The sequence below is a fragment of the Acomys minous genome (assembly GCF_964271855.1).
Source record: "Acomys minous genome assembly, chromosome: 16".
Lineage (NCBI taxonomy): Eukaryota > Metazoa > Chordata > Mammalia > Rodentia > Muridae > Acomys > Acomys minous.
In genome coordinates, this window is record NC_140498.1 from 91,138,645 (window position 1) to 91,162,662 (window position 24,018).

The window sequence follows — 24,018 nt, forward strand, 5'->3', positions numbered from 1 at the left end:
AAACCCTCTCCTTCCCAGGTTGCTTTTGGTCCTGGTGTTTGATCACAGCAACAGAGAGCAAACTAAGACAACTATAAAATATGTGTTTTTAATGTTAAAAATTAAGGGGCTTAGCAATTATGAAGGATTGAATGCCGACATAAAAATCTAGAGCTTAGCTAGTGTGGTGATACGTCCCTGTAATCCCAGCACTTGGGAGGCTGAGGCAGGAGGATGCTGACTTTGAGGCCAGCTTGAACCACAGAGCAAAGCTCTGTCCTGAATAAGCAACAGAAAAGGGAAGAAAAAAAAAAAAAGCAGGTCTTCAAGATGATTTTTTTTTTCCTGGCCATCTTCCTTGTAAACAGATCACTGGGAGGTGAAGTTATTCAATTTCCAGTGAGATTCCTCACACTGGGAATGGAGCTGAGGAGGAAGCACTAAAGCCTGAGGGCTCTAGCCAGGTGCTGATTGAGTTTTGATCAGGGCTATTTGAGGGCGTCCCACAGAACCCCGTGTCCGAAAACCTTGCCCTTTACCAAACAGGAGGCTGGGAGTGTTAACCGCCGCAGCCACGGCCACTCAGAATGAAGCTGCATCCCAGAGACTAAACCGAGGACTTTTGGGTTTCCCTCATTTAAGCATTAAAGTTGCCTCAGGAAGGATGTTCCACCACTGGCCTCTTCCCCCTGAGGAGGACACTGGAGCGAATCCAATGAGGAAGAACCTAGCAGAGGTGGCTTCTGGGGCTTTGTTGCAACTTTGTCCACACTGTGTCATGCGTTATTTTAGAGTGCTGAAGCCAGCCACCCCAGGGACTGCATTTTGTGTTGTTTTGCTTCCTTCCCTGCTTGACGGACTCCTACACATACTCCATGGTCCAGTCCAAAAGTGACCATATCTGTAACGTCTTCTCCTAGCCCTCTAAGACAACCTCACGCTCTCTCCATCCTAGTGGCTCCATTATTCTCTGAGGCTCCCAATAGTCATCGTCCTCCACATAGCCTTCTCGCCTTTGTCCCTTCTGTCTCCACAGCCCAGGGGTCCCTGCTCTGCTCAGCCTCTTTGATTTCTGTCTTGATAACTCTGCTTGGGTGTGTGTCCTCTAGAGCCCACCCACACACCACCACTTCCCGGCCTGAGGCAGCTCTTTCTTTCTTTCTTTCTTTCTTTTTTTCATATCTGTATGGTCATACTTTCCCATTTCCCCCAAACTTGTAATCTCCTTGATGCCTGGCACACAGTAGGTGCTCCTTAGGTGAGTTGCCTGGCACACAGTAGGTGCCGCTTGAATAAGTGCTCTGAATGAAGGCTACATTCTAATTCTCTGCCTTTCGCTCCTACACGCTGGCTGCCCAAGGTCGGGAACCATGCAGATGGCACGACTGCATCTCTCAGCCCCTGGCTTGACACTCACGGTACGAGACACACCTCATATGCTGGTTGAAAAGTGTCCCTTCTCCAAGGAGCTGGTCTAACTAAGAGTGCTAGGTGGTAAGACTGCATCTCTCAACGCCTTGCCATCCACCTCCTCTTGTTCCCGCCCACCCACTTCCCCAACCGCCCATCACCCCAGCATGGAGCCAAGCGCCCTCTGGTGGCCACTGCAGAGCCTACTTGCAAAGGTCCTGGAGGGCTCTGAGCAAACTGGAAAAGCCATGCCCTCTGCAGGAGGCAAGCATGTCTGCCTGCCCAGCCACCCCTCTCAGCGCCCCTGTGGCAGCGGCCAACCCAACTTATTATCCCTCCAGGGGCCTGCTGCAAGGCTCAGCTAGGCACTCCCCTTTACTTCCTTCTTACATTCACTAACTCAGCCCTGCCCAGGGCTGGGGAAAAATGAGGACTCAGGGGCTAGTGACTCTCTCTTGCCCACAACGGTCCAGCAGTGGGGATTTAAGGGGGCATATGCACAAAGGCCAGCACTGTTGGGGACAGAGAGATGAGACTTGAGTCATCAGGAGTGAAATGTCCTCTTGGTGCCTCAGTTTCCCACCTGGACAATGGAGAGAACCCTGCCCCCCTTCCCAGAAGGTCATCTGAGACCATGAGGATCTATGAGGTAGCATGCTTGTCCTAGGCTGTTCCCTGTCATGAGCATGGCTGTCCTCTGGTTGTGTCCAACAGCTCACATGGCCGTGCAGAAAGCAGAGAAAGAAGCTAAGCATTGAAACCAGGCTGGGCTTCATCTGAAATACCCCGAATACCACCCACCCTCTACCAGCCTTGGCAAGGGAAGAGGACATGGGCAAATCCCTGAGCAGAAAGCTATGAGCATCACCCCCAACGTCCCCCCAGCACCCAGGAGAGCCTGAGGCAGTGAGCCCCTAACAATGAGGTCGTGTGAGTCTAAGGAAGACTGGGGCGTGCCACACTCCAACTAGCAGCTCAGCGATGTCAGAAGTGATGTGGTTACCAACCCATGGTCATGAGAGAAGGCTCTGTGCAGATAACTGTGCGACAGACAGATGGAGGAAAGGAGGGAGACAGAGAAGGAGGAGGAGAGGAAGGAGAAGAAAGGGAGACTGAATGAAGAATGAAAAGAAGGATGGAGTGGAAGAGAGGGAGGGATAAAAGAACAGAAAGGGAGAGGAAATGAGGAAAGAAGAAAGAGGGGAGAAAAAGAGAGAGAAGAAGGAATAACAGAAAGAGGAGAGGGAAGGAGGAGATGGGTGGGTATAGACAGATGAGTAGCTGGTGGGTAGATGGGTGGATGGAAGGATGGATGGATGGATGCATGGATGCATGGATGGGTGAGTGGGTGGGTGGGTTGATGGGTGGATGGGTAGATGAGTAGATGGATGGATGGATGAATGCATGGGTGGAGGGTTGCATGGATGGATGCATGGATGCATGGATAGATGAGTAGATGGATGGATTGATGCATGGATGGATAGATGAGTAGATGGATGGATGGACACATGCATGGGTGGAGAGTTGCATGGATGGATGGATGGATGCACGGATAGATGAGTAGATGGATGGATGGATGCATGGATGGATAGATGAGTAGATGGATGGATAGACGCATGCATGGGTGGAGGGTTGCATGGATGGATGCATGGATAGATGAGTAGATGGATGGATGGATGCATGGATGGATAGATGAATAGATGGATGGATGCATGCATGGATGGGTAGATGGATGGGTGGGTGTGTAGGTGGATGGATAAGCAGATGGATGAGATCAAAGAAGGACAAGATTGCAGGATGTAAAGATGAATATAAAGAAGGAAAGAAGACAGGATGGGAGAGAAGGAAAAGAGAGATTGACCATCTTGACAGAGCAGCGGGGAAGAAGTCCTGAGTCACATGCCTACCCACACAGCTGCATGGAGAAGACGTGAAGTTATTCCTGACCTTAGGCTCCTGCCCCCTCACCCAGGAGGATCCTCAGAGGAGGCAGACTGTGATAGTGTAGGTATTTGGACCACATGCTGCATGAAAAAGAGACAGCCTGGCCCCAATCTTCCCAGATCTCACTACAAACAGCCAACTCTGGTTAAAGCGGTGAGATAAAGTGAGTCCCAGAGCACAGAAGGAACGGCACTACCCTACAGGCTCTCAGCCCCGGGTGCACCTGGCACCTCTGTGGCAGACAGCAAGCCAGCGCACCCTGATAAAGTGTTCACAGTGTCCCTGGGGCCAGCCTGTGCTGAGGCTTTGTGGCCAAAAAGTTTGCATCTCCACAGGAAAATTATGGCTTAGAAAAGGAGGTTTTCAGCCGATAATTCCCTCTTCCCTCAAGGAGGTGCATGGAGCCCCACCAAGCACTCATGGAGATGCTGAGGAGAGTTAGTGGAGGGAACCTGGATCAAAGCAATGATGAGGTAATGCTTCAGTCTTCTAGGGACGGCCATGCTCAGACACAAGAGGAACAGCATGCTTGAGGAGAACATGGGGAAGGGAAACGGTGGATATCACCAGTGAGAACGCAAAGGGCATGGCCATCTCAGAAAACACGTTGGTCATGCTTTGACCACATAAAGCTGGAGTTCTGTACAACCCAACGGTTCTATCGCCTAGATATGTACCCAGAAGAAAGGGAAATAAGTCTTCAGACACAAAATGTCCATGAATATTGACAGTAACTGACAACCACCAAAGGGCAGAATTAAAAAACAAAACCCAAATGCACATCACTGGGCAAAGGAAGACAAATGAGATCTGTCTGGGCAATCAAATGCGCTTCGGTCTCGCAATGCTCTGACTCACAGCCTAAACACGAGGAAACCTCGGAGCTGTCACGCCTCAGGAAAGAGGCTAGACACGAAAGACTACGCATTCCAGTTTATATGAACAACCAGAATGGCCAAGTCCTCAGAGATGAACAGGAGGCTGGCGGATGCCAGGACTGGAGGGCAGGAGGGGGAGTCGGGCCAAGTGCACGTGGAGCATGGCTTTTAAAAGGTTTAAATGACCAAAGTGGCAACACAGTCATTTAGCGAATTAGAGAAACCATTGTTACAACTGCTTGTACTGTGTATTTAGCCCTTGACTAGCTGTGTGACCTTTATCAAATGGCTTAACCTCTCTGGGTCCCAAGGTCTTTGCCAGTACAAATAACTTCTACCAGGGTTGTTTTAAGGAGCCAATGAACTGGATGGGAATTACCCCGGATGGCTGCTGCCTCCGTCAGGGACCTGCTGAGGTTCTTCTCACCTTTGTCCTATGTCAATCATGGGAGCCTGTGTCTTGGAAGATCTAGGGTCAGAGCTAGGAATGTCGCTCAACCGGTAGAGTGCTGGCCTGGTGCTAACAAAGCCCTGGATTGGAACCTAAATATCTCATAAACCCAGAACTCAGGAAGTAGAGACAGGGTGACCAGCAGTACAAGGTCATCCTTGGCTACACAGCAAGTTCAAGGTCAGCTTGGAACACATGAGGACCCTGTCAAGTAGGAAAGGAAGAGAGGAAGGGAGGGGGGGAAAGGAGTGAAAGGAAAAAAACCCCAAGCAGATACGGTTAGATGACATCACAAGGATGTGGCCCTAAGCCAGTAGGACACTAGGAAAGCACAGAGAAAGGGTCCCGTGGGAACACAGAGCAGGAGCCATCTGCAAACCAAGGAGAGAGGCCTCAGGAGAAACCGACCTGCTGAGCCCTCGATCTTGACTCCCCACCCCTCAGAACCAAGGAAGAGCCCTAGATGCTAAGTTGCCCAGTCTCTGGTCCTATCTTCATCTCAAGGGGCTCTTTGGAACCTGCTATCATTCATGGGCTGGTCACTGGGTGCCCCACACTGGAGTGCCCCTGCCCCAGGCCCCTCCCCAAATATATCTCTTCTAACTGGGTATTCATTTCTGTATTTGCTCTTGAGTTCCACAGTGAGAAAATGGGATTGTGGTTCCACCTGTCTTACGGTGTGTGTGTGTGTGTGTGTGTGTGTGTGTGTGTGTGTGTGTGTACATGTGTATTTATGCATATGTGTATGTGTTAGCAAAGTCCTGTGTGTATGTAAGCACACGTGCAGAGGCCAAAAGACAACATGCAGAAATCATTTGTCTCCTTCTGCCCTGCAGGTCCTGGAGATGAAGCTCAGGCTATCAGACTTGGTGGCAAGCCCCTTTACCTGCCGAGCCATCTCACTGGCTGTCTATCTCTGTCTCATCCGCTGCCCTCTCCGAGGTCTAGAAGCATGCCTGGCAGAAAAGCCCTTGACTGTTCAGAGCCCCGGGCTAGGGAACAGCCTGTGGTTTAATTGGCAGGTCCAATATGAGGTGTGGTTGGTTCCTCCACAACAAAAGCAGAACCCCCCAGGGCCTAAAGCACATGTGATCTGAGGCATCGAGCGCTGGGACAACCCACACAGAGAGAACGTCGGCTTGTCTCGAGAATAAAAGCCGCAGTAAGAACAACAGGGCCATCACGGATGCGCTCTACCCATCTCCTCCCCATCCCACGGCCGGCCACAAGGACCCGAGAAGACCTCCACAGAATGGGACCATCCATGCTGGCCCCACAAAGCTGCTCACATTCCAAACAGCCTCAAAGTTTAAGGTGAAACTGAAAATCCTGTCCACCGGTTACTGCAGTCACCATTTAGAGAGCCCCCAAAGCCATGGGTGGGTCAGCCAGTGAGCTCAGTGGGAAAAGGCAACCTGCCACCGAGCCTGACCGAGTTCATGGCCTGGGGCCCACGGGGTGGAAGGGGAGATCTGATTCCTGCAAGTTGTCCTCTGACCTCCACACGCACCCTGGAGCTCACGGGTGTGCACATGGGCACGCAGCAAGAACACTAATGTGATCCAAATGCTTTAAAAGTCACAGGGCGGTTAGTGGCCAGGCTGTAAACGGGGAAACTCTCGGTTGCTCCCAGCCACATTGACTCCCATCATGGGGGAGTGAACCCCCACGGTGTCTCACTGCTAGATCATCAGCTCCGTTCCCCCTCTCTCTTCTGCCCCCCTCCCCCTTTCCTCCTCCTTCCTTCTCTTTTCTTCCGCCCCCTCCCTTTGCCCCGCCCCCTCGCCTCTTTCTCTTGTCAGATGACTATCTCCCTATAGGAGCAAAATTAACTTTGCCTAGCCAGAGACTGAAAGCATCTTCACTGTGCCTCAGAGTGGAGCGGGCAATTGAATTAGCACAATTCCTTCAGATGGAAGGGCTGCAGGTTGGAAGGAGTCAGGATGGCGGGGAGTTGCGGGGGGGAAAGGGTGGGCACCAACATATGTCATGTAGTAGAAGGACAAAGAAGCAAACGTGGTAGTGTGCGGTATACACCGCGCCCCACTCCCCCACGCCACGCCCTTGTCACTGTGTCTTTAAAAGGTGTGTATTCATTCCAAGGTAACCCAGACTACAGGTCTGGGGCAGTAAGAGCCAGCAGCAGGGTGGCCCCTGGGGAGTGGACAGATGTGACATTCTGTGGAGCCCTGAGTGTCAAGGAGTGGTAAGGCTTGGGAAGGTGTGGGATCAGGAAGGTGGCAGGGGCCCTCGGAGGGGGGTGTGGAAAGGAAGCGAGGCCAGGGCAGGGAACTCGGAACACAGGACAGTGGCCTTAGACTTCTGCAGATCCGCTGTGCCACTGTCAGAAACTGGGTTGAATCCTACTCCATCAGCTCCAGGTACCTAGTGGGCAGTGGGGGAGCTGGGGGGGGGAGGGGGGAGGTGACGTCAGACTGGGTTTTAAAAGAATCTCTCCACTTGAAGTATAAAATGGAATCTGATGGGGCAAGAATGGACTAGGGGTGGGAGAGGTGGCTCAGGGGGAAAAGGTGCTTACCACGCACGCTTGACTGAGTTTGAACCATGGACGCAAGGTGGGACCCACCCTCTGACCTCTACACATGCACTGTGGCATGCGCATGACCCCGTACTTACACACATACACACACACACACACACTTTTTAATCTTAACTTTTTTTAATTAAAGAAGAACTGGGGTAGGGTGGGTATGGCCCAGCTGTAGAGCCTTTGCCTGGAATCCCCCAGTAAGGGGCTGGGGGTGTAGCTCAGTGGCAGAGCGCTTGCCAGGCATACACAAGGCCTTGAGTTCCATCTCCATCACCAGAAAAACAAAATGTTATTGAGGAAATTTTCAGGCAGGGGGTGGGGGGGTGAGTTGTGGAGAGGATTACCCAGGAAAGATAATAATGCCTTAGGCCAGGGTAGAGCTATGGAGGTGGAGGACAGCCCACAGAGACCCAGCTCTCTATAGCAAGCTGGCTGATGTAAGGGGAGGGAGGGAGGGATGCAGGGAGGCTGGGGCTACTTCCTCAGCTGGTGTGTCGTATAGGTAAGTAGGGCGCGCGCGCGCGCGCGGGCACACACACACACACACACACACACACAAGAACACGGGTGCTCCTTTACTCTCCATATGGTTTCATCCCAACCAATCCACTGTCAAGTGAAACTATGATGGGCTGAAAATGCATCAGATACACCCACCAAACCAAGCAACCCAGGCCAGGACAGAAATGCAGCTGTGCCCGCTTCAAGAACGTGTGACAGACAGGAACCACGGCTCGCTGCCGCTGCCCGTGGTGGAGAGATCACGCGGAAACCTGCTAGCCCCCGGCTAGACGAAAAGCCGGCTCGCAAGCACAGCTCCTGCTGAAGGCAAGTTGCTTTCACGCCACCTTAAACGAGGAAAATCAGGAGCAGAGCCATCCTGAGGCACGGACATCTGTATCTACATTTTCTAGAAGGATCCACATGAGGAGGCAGTTGGCAGGCCTGTGGGGGGAGGGGGCGTAGGTTTCAGGGACAGACACCTCATTACTTTTAGACTTGTCTCCATTCTCTCAATTCAGTAACAGGAGTGCTGTTTTAAAATAATAAGACATATTTTAAGCAGCATATGTAACGGTTTCTCTCTCTTATTTAAAGAACGAAAAATAATGCCCTAGACAGTAGAGGGACAGACACAGTGGGACGCGGTCCACTGTGATGCAATGTCTTTTGTTGTTCTATTTTGTTTTGCTTTGTTTTTCCTCTCTCTCTCTTCAAGATGGTCCAAGTTCAAGATCAAATTTAAGATGTAGTTATGTTTCCCAATTCAATGCTCCAAGTTCACTAGTAACTGGCATTGCAGATATGGTTGACATACTAAGAAACATGGTTCCCTATCAATTCTGGGAAAATAGCTAGGGATGCAGCTCAGTTGGTAGAGCAATTGTCTGACACACACCAAGCCCTGGGTTCGGCCCCCAACACCACATAAACCAGGTGTGGTGGTGGCACACATATGTAGTCCCCAAATTCTGGAGGTAGAGGCAGGAGGATCAAAAGTTCACGGTCATCTTTGGTAACATAGTGAGCTGACGGCTAGCCTGGGCTACATGATCCCCTGGCATCACAGAGCTGGCGTGGCATTCCTAAGGATGGTGTCTCACTCTTTTCCTGCAGGGCACATTGATCCAGCTAATCTGCCTGGCCACCTTGTCTCACAGTCTGCCTCTACCTCCCCAACATGACACCATACCAAGATTTTTACATGGGTGATGGGATTTGAACTCGGGTCCTTGTGCTTGCTTGCCAGACAAGCTTTAGCCACTGAGCAATCCCCACCCCCCAGCTCCACAAAGGACCTCTGGATCTACAGATGGATTGGGAACCATGTGTTCTTACACACCGCAGCACAAGTCCTCATGGATGTTCCACATTGGTGACCCCAGAACGGGGAGTGGGGGGGATGACCTTGAAGGGATTGGATCATCCCAGGACTCCTCTTTGCCTAGATATGACAAGGAGGTGAGACCCAGTACCCACCCTGAAGGTGGAGCTTTAACAGGAGGCAATGGCTGAGTGTCTGTGCGGACTTGAACTTGCAGGAAATTCAGAGCAAGGGAGTGAGACACCACATCCAGGAATGCCAGGCCAGCTCCGTGATGCGCTGGGGACACAACTCATTTGCAGAAGGAATGATAACACCCACCCTGGCCTTCTCCGTAGTTTATATGCTCAGAAAGCAACTCGGTAAGACCTGGGTGTGTTGACCTGGGCACTCCTTCCACCTCAGCCTGTCAACCTCTCCATAAGAGGCAGCCACACACACTCACTACTGTTTCTCAAAGGCACCTATTCTGGGGTTCACCAGCTGTCAAATTCAAGAAAAGTCCCATCTTGGGTTCTTATCTGGGCATCTGGCTAGGGGCTGGCTGGTCTCAGACACAGACAATGGTGCCTGAAGCTCCCCCTACACAAATCCACACGCCCAGGTCAAGAGCCCTACACAGCACCCATCCCCCCACCCACCCCTGACCCCCTACCCTCATCTCTCCTGCTACCCTCTGAGCACGTGCTGACCCGGGTTAGGGCCTGGCCTTCCAGGCAGTGGGTGCTGGCAGCTGGACTTCCTGATCTTTCCACGGCCCCGTGATTACTGACTAATCTTATTTTTTTGTTGTTCCCTACTCCATAAATCAGGTACAGAACAAATAATTTACACGGCCTGTCATTTCCGACTGAGCTGAAGGCTCATGACAACCATCGTTATTAAAAAGGATGGCTGATTTTGGGCAGATTTCGCCGGGCATCTGGCTAGATGCTTTTTCTTCCAAGTTCCTCTTTCCTCCCTCTGCCTGAAGAAAAAGACAATTTCCAAGATAAATTAGTTCAGAGGTCTCTGTTCACTGTCTCCCTGGGGCTGGTGGGACGTGGCCAGGCTTCTGTCAGCCCAACAAATGATGTTCTCCCTGGAGAAGCGAGCAGGCTAGCTTCTTCCCACTCCTCCTGGCCTTGCCTTGGGGTCAGAGCGTGGAGCAGATCATCTACCCACTAATATCAGAAGCTGGAAAGGCGATGGCAAAGGGGAGGGGCCAGGAAGAGCCAACAGCCTGGCTTCCAGCCCCCTGCTTTTGTGCCAAGAATTACATATATAAGGTGCTAGGTCATCTTCCTCTTCAGGATGGGACATGTCATTTGCAGATGAGCAAACAGATGGTAGGAAGAGGCTACGCTACTCTCCTGAAGTCACACAGTGCAGAAGAGGTGGGCACAGGACTTGAACCAGGTTCCGCGTAGCCCCACAGCTCATAGTCACGGTGGGACTTAGATTTCTTGAAACTCCTAGCAAGAGTGGGCTCAGACAGCGCCCAGGGTCAGCGCTCTACACAAACACAAGCATTAACAGTCACCTTCCTGAGGAAGGAGCCAACAAAGACCCTTCCCCACCCAAGCCAGAGGTCAACTGAAAATACTTACTTGAACTGGATGAATATTTTACTCCTTGTGAACCGTTTCCCAGCCCCTCCCCCTGCCCTTTCTCCTCAGAAAGAAAATTAAGCTGGGGTTGGGGAGATGGCTTAGTCGATAAAAGTGCTCGCTATGCAAGTATGAAGACCTGAGTTCGAGTCCCCATCACCCATGTTGGTTGTTGTTGTTGTTGTTTTAAAGAGTTAGGCAGGGTGGCATGTGCTTGAAATCCCAGTACGGAAGAGGCAGAGACAGGCGCATCCCTGGCGTTTACAGGCCAGCCAATCCAGCTGAGTTAGTGAGTGCAGGCTAGTGAGAGACACTGATTCAAAACAACAAAGGGGAGGAAGCCCTGAGAAGTGACACCCACGGCTGTCCCTGGTCCTCCACACGTACCTGCACCTGCACACACACACACAGATACAACCACAGGAGGCTGAGTAGATATGGCCGCTATAGACCACTGGGTTTTATCCATCAGAGCCCACAAGGCAGTGAGCAGCTTCTTCCGGGCCCCAGGGTTGGGGCCACTCACCCCATGCAGGGCTGCTGGTTGGACCCATGGGGCCAGCCACTTAACTAGGCTCAACTTCTCATCTATAAATTGCAGGGTTCAGCACAGACTGTCTCAAGAGCTCCTTGCTCCCCAGCTTGCTGGGCTCTGTGAGGCAGCTCCTCCCCCCATCCCTATGACCTTGACCCAATCAGGATCCGAGCAGCATTGAGTTCAAGGCTTCTTATTTACACGGCTACATGGTGGGGGGGGGGGTCACCTCTCTGGCTCTCTGGGCTCCCTGCCCCTTATATATGTGGGGCAGATGAGTCTCCATGAAGGGTTACAGCAAGCCAGGGTGAGCATGGCCATTCATGGCAGGCCTGGAGGGATGCCACGAAGGCCTGTGCCTCTTTTTTTCTGGTGAGTTGAAGAATTGTGGCCCTACTGAGCAGCTCGGGCTTCAGGTGGGTGCTCTAGCCAGGGGAACAGGGCCTCCTCTGATGTGGACTCTGTTGGTAGCTATTTGATCACCCCCCCCCCCCGCCCCCGCCACCCCTCCCCGGTTGGGGCCACAGGGAAAGAAAAGCAGCTCAGTCCTGATCCATCTTGATGAGCAAAGGTGAACTGGAAGTGGGGCTCCCCTTTTCTGAGGAACAGGAGACAGGGAGAGGGAGGGACAGTGGGACTGGGAGGTGAGGCAGGATGGGGCTGTGACCGGGATGTAAAGTTAATTAACTAATTAATTAATTAATTAACTTTTTAAAGAAGGCAAGAAAGAAAAAAACCAAAAGAATTGTGGCCCTACTAAGAGCAATTGTGAATGGGGCAGTGGTAGCAACCGCCTTTAATCCCAGCACTTGGGAGGCAGGAAAACAAACGAACAAACAAAGCATTGTTTTGGGTTTTTTTTCCCCCCCAAAGTGAGACCTTTGGCATACTCTTGATGCTGCAGCCAGCAAGCTTGCCACACAGCTTGGTCATTCGGGATGAATTAGGACAGAGAGTGTGCCTATCACCGAGGGCAAGTGGACCCCTTCGTCTACGGAAGTCTCCCCAACCCAGTCAGACATGCATGTTACATATCTGACTGAGCCCATGGTCCATGCAGCTGCCCTGTGGGAGACGTCTGATTTAAAAACCACCTAGCATCCATCCTTCCCTATCCTGGGACTGTCACTCTCCTACACAGGTCAGCTGGAGATGCCAACTAGAGGGCAATGGCCTCCAAGAGTCACCAAGTGCCGATCAGACCCACTCAGATCTCACCAGAGGAAATGGATGTTGAGTGATGACTCAGTGACCGGGGTGGGGGGAGGGGGAGAATGAAAGTCTGAAGTTCACTTGGTTTGGTGGTGGCTCGCCAACAAACTACTGGGTCATTAAGATAGGCTAGTGATGATCCTTTGTGAGCCAGGACTGTCCCAGTTTTCTGAACCATCCTGAGAATCGGCCCTCAAGTGTCCAAACAGGTTCATATGCTGTTTAGCCAGCTGGAGCCAGCTTCTGCCCTTCTGTATCCATCCCTCAGCTGTCACCGCCTAATGCTGTGTGAGCTTCCTTCCTTCCTTCCCCTCTCTCCTTCCCTCCCCCACCTCTTTCCTTTCCTTCTTCCTTTCAATCAACTTGGCCTCTATGTCTCTCCTACCCTTAGTTTCAGAATCCAAGGCCTTGGAACTCCAAGCAAGCTTTCCAGTGTGGAGCCATGCCCCCAGCCCTTTATTCTAAATATCAGACACTCAAAGACTCTCACTAAGTCAGGCTCTGCACAGAAAACCCAGCTTCTCCGACCTCTTGGGGGGGACGGGGTCTCAGATGTCTGCCTTCCATCAAGGCCTCTGGTGACTCTCCTAAGCCTTAGAGATACTCTCTCTATGGTCACTCCACAGCGCGACACTCACCGATGCAGTCACCACTGGCGGGGTAGAACACACGGATGTTCTACAGTCACATGCTGTGAAGAGAACATCTGTTCAGATGCTCCAGGAACTAGGCTTCAGGACCTGAGAGCTTAGCCACTGAGGCTGCTGGAATGTTCCAGAAGGAAAGAAGACATGTAGGCCAAGCCCACTCTCTGAGAACAGTCTCAAGAACACAGCCCCACAGCTACGAGACTGTCACAGTCATATGTATGCAGGACTCAGGGCTCAGGCCTCTCCCCACCATTAAGGTCACCCCAGATCCAGTCCATTTCACACCATAGAGAAGTATGTGTCTTAGTAATAGGAAACTGTAGCTAAATACGCAGCTGTGCTGAGGAATACTATGTGCTCAGTAAGAAGAAAAAGAGTGGCTTGGCAGCAGAAGTGAACACGTTTGTTCAGACAGCAAATGTCATAGGCTTCCCGAGCTGTCTGGTCTCCATGGCAACTCCTCAACTCAACTTTCCAGTTCAAAAGCAGTCACAGGCAATATGTAAACAGACAGACATGTGCCATATATTCGAGCTAGTTCCGGTCTGTTGCTGTGACAAACACTCTGACCAAAAGCAGCTTAGGAAAAGAAAGGGTTTATCCGGCTTACGCTTGGGGTCACCGTCCATCACTAAGAGAAATCAGGCTCCAGCAGGGATCCTTAAGGCATGCTTGCTTGCTGTTCCACAAAGCATCATCTACAGGGACTCACTCACACCTAAAGATACATAGGAAGACCAAGGGGATGCTGCCTGCTGCCTGCTGCCTGCTGCCTGCTGCCTGCTGCCTGCTGCCTGCTGCCGAGCAAACAGGCTCATGCTCAGCTAGCTTTCTTACAATTCAGGAACGCTGCCCAGGGAATGGTGCTGCCCAGCTAGACTCTCCTCCACCAATTAACAATCAAGTCAAACAGAGAGGGGAGAGGGAGGGAGGAAGGGAGAGGGAGAGAGAGAAGAGAGGGGGGTAGGGAGGGAGGAGGAGGGACAGGAAAGGAAGGGGGGAGAGAGGGAGGGAGGGAGGGAGGGGGGAGGAAAGACAGAGAAGGAGGGAGGGAGGGAGGGGGGAGGTGTCCACAGACCAATCTGGCTCAGGAAATTCTTCAATTGAGACTCTCTCCCCTAAACAACTCTACTTGTCAAGGTGACAATTACAGTTAACTGGGATACCATGGCTGTCCTCCAATAAAACTTTATAGACAGAACAGACTTGGACCAGATTTAGTCCATGAGCTAAGGTTTGACGGCTCCCAATCAAACAAACAGCTGTATAAAAGCCCAAGGCACACTGACCTCTAAAGAACACAAATTGTCATACGATACATATAGTATGAGCTTTCATACATAAACAGTATTTAAACATAAATGCGAATAGATACATAATTATTATGCTTGAATATTCACTGTGTATTTATATGAGGTGCTTGGAGAGCTGTAAAGGTTTATAATGAGGGAGACGTAACCAGAAGGGTTTGAGAGCTTCCAAATTTGACTATGAATGAGTATGAGGCTCTCTGCCTGTGACAACATGTGATTTGGAAATAAAGAAGTGAGAGGGGAAGAAAGGAAAGAAGTTTAAAGGAAGATGAGAGTGGGGCCAAAGGACAAGGAAGAATAGATGGAAGAGAGTGGAGGGAAGGAAAGGGAATACGTGAAAAGAGGAAACAAACCAAAAAAAAAAAAAAGATGGAAGGCAGCATCTCAATAAAACTTTATTTATAAATCCAGCAACGGCCAGAGCGGTTCATGGGCCATGGTGTTCTGACTCGTGTGCCGGAACATTAGCATCATGAAGAGAGATCATGTAAAATGAAATCATCGCTGTATATCACATCCTAAAAAGACCCTAGTGCACAGAAGGGCTGAAGACCTCGCTCACTGAGCTTCCGAGGAAAACACCGCCCACCCTGTTAACTAGAGAGCTACACGCCGAACCCTTATCCTCAGCCCTTGACACATGCACTCGTGAAGAGAATTGGCTGTGTGCTACTCATTTCAATGTCTGCAAGTGATCGCTGCCAGCACACAGGTTAATTAAATGGCAGTGATCTTTTTTTTTTTTTTTTAAGGAAAAAAAAATCAATTCTCATTTTCACATTATCACATCAAAGGGGTCTCGCTCTGTGGCACTTTGCTGGCTTCAAAATGAAAGCTCTGATGGCTGCTGATGGCTTTGGCTCTGTCTAGAGACCCGTTTTCCCAGTCCTCGCCAGGAATAAAATCTGATCTGTGGTCAGGCAGGTCCCCAGATCTGTAGGCTGATGCTGTCATCTCCAAGGAAACTGCATCTCTAAAGGCCAACTCGGGGAGCTTCTGCCACCTCACACACACAGACTCGGAGTCAGATAAGACTCTGTACACCTGCTCTGACTGAGGGACAGGGCTTCTAGTGAGTGGGACCCACCGTCGGTTGACACAGCTGTGGGAAGTGACTTTGTAAGGAATTAAGGCCATGTTAGAGGTTAGGCGGGAAAGAGGACAGTGGAGCCCACCGGTGGGTTTTAAAGTATCTGGAGAGCTGCTGTGTGCTGGGCTACTTCACTGTGTGGCATCTGGAGACGGAGGGCACATGGCAGGTGGGCAGGGGAGGGGCGGAGGGGGCAGTGTCAAATCCAATTCAATGTTGAAGACCTTGGAGTCCGCACAACCCAGGCTTGCTGCTGTCAGGAGAGATGGGGCATAGACACTGGACCCCACTTGTGCTCCTGGGGAGACAGTTCTAGCCACCGCCCCCCACCTTATCCCTACTTCCTTCCCACCTATGCAAATGCACCCGGCCTCTGGCTTTGCAGCTTTCAGGGCCACTCCAAGCCACGTTAACCCCTCCCCTTTCACCAAGATAAAGTGTGCATCAGCAAGCTCTGGCAGGTTGACAGACAGACGGCTGCCCCACCGAAGGCCACACAGGCTGCTGCTGGCACCGGCACACCGGCGTTCTGAAGGCCCCTTCAGCCATGCATGAACCTTGGCGAACTTCTGAACTGGTGTGGCTGCCTCAGGCTCTGCTGACAGCATCCATCTCTCAGAACTCTCCGGGACACTAAAGCATCCAGCAGCAAAAGTCACTGGGCCAGGCCGCCACTGCAGATGAAGTCTACCACCGGGACAGGAACAAGGCCACGCTTCATAGGAAGCCCTGGATGACGGCGGCTGTCCCAGGCCTCACTTCCTAATGTTACCTTCAACTTCGGAGCCAGGGTGGGAAGTAGAGGATCCTGTCCCCATTTACAGATAGGAAGCAGAAGCACAGAGGCTGGGGGCTGCTTGCCCGAGGCCAACAGGGGAGGCATCTGGCTCAACCTTGGCTCTGATCCTGACAATACCAATTGGTTGGAGACTCCAAGGAGAAGAGAGACCACGGATGCAGATCAAAAAGAGAGTGGGAGGCAGGGGTGAAGCTCAGGGACAGAGCACTTGCCAAGGCCCTGGAGTCCGTCCCCAGGGATAGAGGGAGGAGGGGAGGGAGGGAGGGAGGGAGGGAGGGAGGAGGGGAGGGAAGAAGGGGGGAATGAAACAAGGGAATAGAGAGAGGGAAAGGAAGAAAGAAAAAGGAAAGGGTAAAGGGGAGGAAGGAAGGGGATGATGGGAAGGTGAGAGATATAGGATAGTAAAAAGTGGTCCTGAGAAATTTCTCCAAAGATGCACAAATGCTATTCGGTGTGCGCATGAAGGGGGCCAGCATTGTGACTCACTAAGAAGTACAAAATAAAGACAGACACTGCACTCCACGGACAACACTTGTGAAGAGTGAGCCCTGGGGAGGAGAAACGGGGACTCTCCCGCTCAGCACTGTAGGAATAGGAAGAGGCACCCCTGCAGTGAAAAGACTTGGGGTTCCTATGAATGTTAGCTATAGAATTATCAGATAGCCCAGGAAGCCCGCCCCTAGATATAGATGTACAAAAGTTGGAAAGGGGCACTGAAATCCACAGGCACGCATGCTCACATCAGGATGAGTCACAGAGGCTAAAAGGGAGATGAGCTAATTATGGTATGTCTATATTGTGGAACGCTGCCCATTGCTGAAAAGGTTGAAGTGTTACAACACGGATGTAAGAGAGGCCAGTCCCCAGGTCCATAAATAGTAAGATTCCACTTACATGAGATACCAGAATACCGAGGTCCATGGAGACAGGTGCAGACTGACAACTGCCAGGGGCTGGAGAAGAGAGGTACAGGTGGTCTGCATTTGGGGTGATGAAAACATGTGGGAACTATTTAGAGGTGGTAGTCCCAAAGTACCGGAAACGGGCCAAACATTATTGAATTGTTCACTTTAAGATAGCTAATTTTGCCACCACCTTGTGGTGGTGCATGTCTTTAATTCCAGCACTCAGGAGGCAGAGACAGGCGGATTCCTGTGAGTTTGAGGCCAGTCTGGTCTACAAAGTGAGTCCAGGACAGCCAAGGCTATACAAAGAAACCTTGTCTAGAAAAAAAAAAGATAGCTAATTTTGCTGGGCAGTGGTGGTACATGCCTTTAATCCCAGCACTTGGGAGGCAGAGGCAGGTGGATCTCTGTAAGTTGGAGGCCAGCCCAGAGCTGTTACACAGGGAAACCCTGTTTCAAAACAAAAACAAAACAACAACAACAACAATAAAAAGATAGCTAATTGTATGTTATGTAAAATTCATCTTAATACTAAAACCACATACATACACACAGACAGATACAGACCAAGAGACAGACAGACAGACAGACAGACACACACACACACACACACACACACACACACACACACACACACACACAGAATTCAAAGTAATTGTAGAAGTCAGGAAGCGTGGAGGTCATTACTGCCAAAACCACATTCTGTTCTCCAGCCAAGATCTTTGTCAGGGAGCCGAGATGGAGCACACAAGAAATTAAACAGAACAAGTGGAACAAATGAAAGTCACACAGTGCCAAGTGCCTGTCAACTCTGGGAAGCTGAAGAAGACTAGAACGGGCAATGGTGACAATTACCCTTCACTACCAATGAGACAGCTTCTAGAGTCACCTAGGAGACACACTCTGGGTATGGCTGTGAGCAGGTTTCCAAAGAGATCTGACTCAGTTGGGAACATCCACCCTGAATGTGGCAGCAGCACCCTGCGGGGGTTGGCATCCTGGACCAAATAAGAAGAAGGAAGCAAGCAGAGCCACCACCTCCCGACTGTGAGTATCATGCGACCAGCCATCTCCTGCTCCGGCCACCATGATGGACTGCATTCCCAAACTGTGAGCCCAGATCGGTTCTTCCTCCCTTGAGTTGCTTCTGTCAACTGTGTGGTTGCAGCAATGAGAAGAGTAACCAGAGTAGAGATGCTCCCAAGAACCCCCAGGTCTCCAGGCATCAGTTAGAGGAGGGGTGCACAGGTGGTGGGCACAGTGGTGGCTTCCATTCCTAGGGGATAGGTGCTACAGGATCTCTGGGTGGGGGCACACCTCCTCCAACACAGCAAAGCTCCTTCTGAGTGCTTGGCTCCCGCCAGGCCCTGCACTAAAGACTCCGTTCCTCTTCCGGTCTCACAGTACTCTCCTAACTCCATCATCACTGGTGACAGGAGGAATCCCTGTGACTCAGACAGGACAGAACAAGCAAACATCCATGGACGAATTAACACTAGCAAAATGCGATCTGCCCAGACACTGGAATATTACTGGGCCCTGTAAAAGGAGGGCATCCTTTCCCCATACATGAGGAAACTAACGGGTTTACATTAATGGCTCCCAGGGACAGATGGGTATTTATTTATTTGCTACAGAGTTTCCACTGAGGGAAGAAAGGTTATGAGGATGGATGGTCAAGTGCAGCACTTGAATACAGTAAATGTTAAATTTTGACTAAATTAGCGCAATTTTTGTTTTTTTTTTTTAATAGTGCTCTGTTGGCAAATAGATATCTACCCTTAAATGGTAGAGAGTGGAATGGGAAGAGGAAGAACTTTTGTGAACCATAAAGAGTTACTGGAAGAGTAACCACCCCCAGTGCCACCACTGGGGCAAGCAGTGTCATACAGGGCTGCTCTTTGGGAAAAGGAAGCCATCTTTGTGTGAGTCAACACTGACGAGGATGGTGAGAGGCAGTCTGCAGGCTGAGCAGAAACGGCCCCCTCATCTTCTTAGCAGCTGTTCAAAGCCCTCCCTAGCTGCCACTTTCCACCTGCTTGGAGCCAATTTAATTAGAAGTTCAAGGCTCCCTCAAGACCCAAAAGCAAATGCCATGTTTATAAACCATGAGCAGAGGAGCTGTAAAGCTCAGGCCACTGAAGAATAGCATGGGGCCACCTGCCACCTGCTGCCCGGGGGAGGCTGCCATGTCTGGCCTGGGCTTGGGGGCGGGGAGTGGTCTCACTCCACCCAGCATCAACACAAGGAAACTAGTGGGTGGTGAACCCCAAAGGGAGTGGAGTTCATTCCACAGGAGGTGCACAGTGGCCACGTTTTCCTAGGCAACCGTGGCAGTGAACGTCCTCGGGTGACTCAAGCAGTTCCAGCAGCCCAGGAAAGCAGGGATGTGGAGGCAGCCAGACTGGGGGGCCACATTTCCACTCTTTGGATGACCTGTCTTCTGCAAGGCCTCCATCCTCACTATGTGGGTGGAGGGGTCCCCCGATGTTGTGAGGAACAGAAACCAGGGTTTGGGAAGTGGGTACCCATACAGCTTGGCCACCAACAATGGGCACCCAGCTCTCTTGAGAAGGGACTGTATTGGACGCATGGAGTCGGCCTCTATAAAGGGCCCTCTCAGCTCCAGTCCAACCTAAATTTGTCATAATGTCAACTAACACAGGACCATCAGACATCTGACATCCTCTTTCCACGTACAGATGATGTCCCCTTAGAAACAGGAGCCTAGCAGTCACCTCAAAGAGCCCAATCTTAGGGTGGATGTGATAATGCACACTTTTAATGTCAATGGTTGGGAGAAATAGCAAGTTTCAGGAGAGCCAGGGTTATGTAGTGAAAGCCATGTCTAGACAGATAGATAGATAGATAGATAGATAGATAGATAGATAGATAGACAGACAGATAGATAGATAGATAGACAGACAGACAATAAAAACAAGTAAATAAATAAACCCCAGCACTGGGGCTGGATAGAAGGCTCTGTGGTTAAGAGCACTTGTTGGCACACAGGTGCTGGGAATCAACCCCAGGTCCCCTGTAAGAGCAGCTAGTGCTCTTAACCACTGAGCCATCTCTGAGCCAGGCAGTGGTGGTACACGCCTTTGATCTCAGAACTTGGGAGGCAGAGGGAGATCCAACTGATCTCTGTGGGTTTAAGGCCAGCCTGGTCTACAGAGCAAGTTCCTGTAGGACAGCCAGGGCTACACCGAGAGACCCTGTCTCAGGGTGGGAGGTAGGGGAAATGGTGGGGAGAGCATTTGCTGCTCTTGTAAAGGGCCCGGGTTTGGCTCCCGGCACCTACATCAAGCAATTCACAGCCACCTGTATGTAGCTCTAGTTACAGACTTCAGCTATCACTGAGCTCCCCAGGCACTCGTGAGGACTGAAAGAGCAACTCTGAAACACTTGGGACTTTCTGTGTTGAGAGGCAGAGGGGCACAGAAAGTTTTCCAGGGACCTATTGTACCATCCCCAGATATGCTGAAGTCATAAATTTACTGCAGAATGTGACCCACCCCTAAAAAGGGTCACTGCAAAGTGGCCGAGTGAAGACTTGGACTCCCAGCCCTATGAGACAAGTGATGTTTGTGATTTTGCCAGTAGGTGACAACACATGAACTAGGCATCCATGACAACACATGAACACCTGTACATTAGGCATCCATGACAACACATGAACACCTATATACTAGGCATCCATGACAACACATGAACACCTACACACTAGGCATCCATGACAACACATGAACACCTGTTCACTAGGCATCCATGACAACACATGAACACCTGTTCACTAGGCTTCCATGAATCCCTGTGGACCATTTGACAGCCTGGCATCTGTGGAGAGCGTCCTGTACCATCCCTGCCCACCTGCTTAGTCTTGTCAACACATTTCCTCATTTAACTCAACCATCAGCCTGATGAGCTGGTGTAGATACTCTCACCTTGCTGTTAGGGTGCTTGCTCCAAGACCATGGAGCTTTAATGTGAATGTGACCAGAGGACACTGGGATGTGACCACAGACAGAGACACCCAGCTGGGTGTGACAAGATACAAGACTTCAGAGCCCACAGCCCTGACCCTTGGCCTCCCTCCCCTCTAAGGCACCCCATGGGGTAGTGGTGGGCGGCACACACCTGCCCTTTCACCTACACAGCCCAACCCTAACCTCGGTTCATGGCAGAAGGAGGTCCCTAATGACATGCAAATTAAGTGCAGATTAAACACAACTCTCAGTGCACACCGAGAAGTCTTTCTTATTTATTTTTCCTGTGCAGAACAAGCCTGGTTGTTACAGAAAAAAATAAAACGTTACTGGAAAATAATGATGCCTTTGTCAATGAGCCGGAGACAGATCAAGCCAGTCCGGGCTGTAATTGCCTGCCTGGCGCTGTGCGCACTTAGGTAGGTGAGGGTGCTATTAACTGCACTAAAGAAAACATTTATTCACAAGAAAGCTGAGTAATAAGAGGCGCATCTACCGAGTGAGTGCCGGCATCTCTCAGATGAGGGAGAGCAGCTCATTCTGACTTCAGAGATATCCTAGAACTGGGTTTGGTACAATTCTCAACATCAAAACCACTAGAGGAAAGAATGCTGAATAAATTATCCCAGCTGATAATGAAAGAAGAGCGCTCCCAGGCTCGGAAGATGGCTTAGTTGATAAAGCGCCTGCCTTACAAGCATGAAGACCCTTGTTCAATCCCCAGAACCCACAAAGGAAAGCCAAGCATGCTGACACATGTTTGCAACCAAAGTACAGGAGCATGCCAGGAGGACACAGGAGGTCAGGCTGCTGGTCAGCCCGGTCAGCCTGTGTGATGGCTTCCAGGCCAGTGAGAGAACTTGTCTCAAAAAGCAAAGTGGACAGTGCCCGATGAATAACACCCAAGCTTGACCTCTGGCCTCCATATATGTGCACATCTAACTAGACACACATTTCTATGCATACATATGTACACACACACACACACACACATACCATGTATACACATGAACACACAACTACACAACCATGTGCATGCACACACAGATACACACGAGCACACACACACACACACACATACACACACACACACACACACACACACACACACACGAACTCCCTTGGCCTTTCTGATGCCATCTGCTTCTCATCATGCCTCACTCCCAGCACAGGGCTGTGGTGTCTCGTCGCTTGGCAGGCCTGAACACTTTCCATCTCCTACCCACTTCCAAAGGCAACAAGGCGAGGGCAGCGAGATGACCCGGCCTGCAAAAGAGCTTGCCACCACACCTGACAACCACAATTTTATTTCCACAGCCTACATGATGAAGAGAGCCAACTCCTGCAGGAGTTGCCCTCTGACCTCCACATGAGCACCGTGGCACTCAAGTGTGCACACACAACAGGTGACAGAAAGATCAATGATGTGATGAAAATGTGGAAAGCATGCAGCACTGGGCTCATCCCGTGCTTTTCCTAATAACTCTACGGTAACCCCTGAACTTGACAAAATCAAGACCAATTTCTTCACCCATGTCTTGGGGGAAGGATAGGACTTCATACCCCTGACCAAAGCCACAACCACCCGAACCTGTGATGTTACCGTATTTGAAGAAAAAGAAAGATGATGTTTGTGTGATTCAGTTAAGAATCTTGAGGTGAACACGTTCTCAGTTGCACATTTGTAACCTAAACCAAGGATTCATGTCCTTACATGAGCAAGGATGGGGGAGCTTCGATGTAACCTGAAGAGGTTGAGACAACAGGGCGGAAACCATGCAAAGACAATACAGCGGGCCAGGCGTGGCGGCGCACGCCTTTAATCCTAGCACTTGGGAGGCAAGGTAGGCGGATCGATGTAAGTTCAAGGCCAGCCTGGTCTACAAAGCGAGTCCAGGACAGTCAAGGCTACACAAAGAAACCCTGTCTCGAAAAACAACAACAACAACAACAAAGAGACAATACAGATTGAATTAAGATGATGCCACCCCACCAAGGAATGCATAGCACCATCATAAGCTCTCCTGGTGTAATCCAAAGCAAGGGCTAGCCCTCCCTAGAGCCTTTAGACGCCTTTCTTAGACTCTCCTCCCTCCAGAATGATGGGAGGAAAAGAAAACTCTACTGCTTGAAGAAAACAATCATGAAGCCATTTGTTACAGCAGCCTTGCCAAGCTCATACAGTCTGCAGACACTGCAAGAAACACTCACACCCTCTTTCTCTTTCATCACCCTGTTCTTGACTGCTGCACAGCCAAGACCCTCTCCAGGACCTTCGCACATGCTGTTTACACCTTGACTTCAGCTCTATCTCTGGCCCCTTTAGGAAGCTTTCCCTGACATCACAGGCAAGCCCTAATCCCCTACTGTAAGACCTCCCCAACACCAAGAATCTATTGGCAGATTCCTACGGCAAAGGTGTGGAGGTCTGTGGTCTCTCCCATCAGAACTGCTCTACAAGGGTAGGATTTGTTTGTCTTCTTTATTCCTGCACCCAGAATTAATCAGTGGTGACTACCACATAAGAGACACCCAGATATTTTGGTGATTATGTGGGGGTCGGGGTTGGGGAGGAGGAAGTGTCATGTACTGCAACTCAAAAATAGACTCTATTCTCAGATGTCAAATAGACCCAACCAACTGAAAAGGGAAACAGAGAGATGAAAAGGTCCCTGGAGTGGGCAGGCAATCTAGCCTGACTCATGGTCCCATTAACCACATCAAAGTAATTTCCAGAGCCGATGGGTAATGTCAAATCAGGTCTTCTTGACTTCCCAACTGTATTGTACTGACAGAACCAGCTTCCCTTATAGGATGCACATCCAGTCCTACAATGGTCCCTCACCCCATCCCCCATTACAATGGGACACTGTCATAGTTGGCTTGAGCTGTTGACTT

The 24,018-nt window shown here is 50.6% G+C and overlaps 1 protein-coding gene across 3 annotated transcripts in view; it reads right to left on the reverse strand.

The window, feature by feature from the left end:
* The window catches only part of KSR2 (kinase suppressor of ras 2), a gene marked incomplete at its 3' end in the record, with an annotated part of 339,518 nt that overhangs the window by 155,242 nt on the left and 160,258 nt on the right, over positions 1-24,018 (reverse strand). The gene's annotated exons all lie outside the window — the stretch shown is intronic.